Source organism: Bos indicus x Bos taurus, chromosome 14 (genome assembly GCF_003369695.1).
Source record: "Bos indicus x Bos taurus breed Angus x Brahman F1 hybrid chromosome 14, Bos_hybrid_MaternalHap_v2.0, whole genome shotgun sequence".
Classification (NCBI taxonomy): domain Eukaryota; kingdom Metazoa; phylum Chordata; class Mammalia; order Artiodactyla; family Bovidae; genus Bos; species Bos indicus x Bos taurus.
In genome coordinates, this window is record NC_040089.1 from 23,602,870 (window position 1) to 23,604,039 (window position 1,170).

The window sequence follows — 1,170 nt, forward strand, 5'->3', positions numbered from 1 at the left end:
TATTTGGTCAGACGGACAGTACAGTGTGTTCTAATATGATTTACCGTTCCGAAAAGGGGCAAGGTCTACTTCCAGTTCTGAAGCCAGGGAGATTCTGTAACTCGACTCCTCTGTAAGACGACTGGCTTCTGGCATTGGCTGCCATTATTCTGTCAAGGCTTTTTTCTTTCTCCTTTCCCTTTAAATTTCTTCTGGCTGCACTCTATTATTCCATAGACCTTTAGGTTTTCCCTTTTTGTAATCTGATGCCCTATCCAGCAGTGTTCAGGAAGCTGTCTTGCTTTAGTTCAGTCCTTCTCAGCTGCTTCTGCTTTCCTTAGCTGAATGGGTGGCTTATGTTTTTCTTTTAGTCTTTTGGGGGAGACTGTACAGTTTTATTACTCTATTATAAAGAAAGTATGGATTACTCATAGTGAGTTGATACACATGTATCAGCATAATCAAAAAATATTTAGTTCAATCACTTTGATATTGTTTGTTTCTTAAAATTCTTTTTATAGAAAAACCACATTAAAATATGTCCCTATCATGCTTACCTGGCAGGAGAGATACCATGATCAGGAAGGTGGTTTTCCCAGAGCGAGGCTCATCCATTGCACTCCTGATGTGCTGACCTCTGTGACTTTCCCAAATGTGGGAATCTCGACCACATAATTTGTGGTAGTAGGGGACTGTGTTGGTGCTATCCCCTAAAAATATATATATATATATCCCTATTGTCCATCTTCTCCTAAGACCTAGCCACACACTCAATTTTTTTATTTTTCAATTTAGTCTTGATTTTCATCAGTTATACATGCACATCAAAGAGTCAAATAGTTGCACTAGAATTATTACCACCCCCCCCCCTCCGCCGAATCCCTCTAGGATGTCACACAAAGTCTTAGAGTCTCCCAGCCACTTTTAACTTTTTGCTATCAATTTTGTTGTCTAAGTCTGCACCTCTAAATAGTGTGCTTATGTAGATTCTTCTTGATTTGTTTAGTTTCAGTTATTGTTTAGTGACTTCTGTCTTTGGAAAATTAAGATCACTCCTGTTCCTGTTCTCTATAGTCATAATATATATATATATATATGTCTATATATATATATAGTCATAATTCTTTCTCTACTCCTTTCATCATTTTTATGTTATAGCTCTGATTAGATCAACATACTATATTACATCAT

The 1,170-nt window shown here is 37.0% G+C and overlaps 1 non-coding gene across 1 annotated transcript; it reads left to right on the top strand.

The window, feature by feature from the left end:
• The first annotated feature begins 528 nt into the window (after nt 1-528).
• On the top strand, nt 529-692 carry LOC113904516. Its single transcript, XR_003514539.1, has one exon. It is a non-coding gene; the product is annotated as a U1 spliceosomal RNA (small nuclear RNA).
• Nucleotides 693-1,170: the final 478 nt, after the last annotated feature.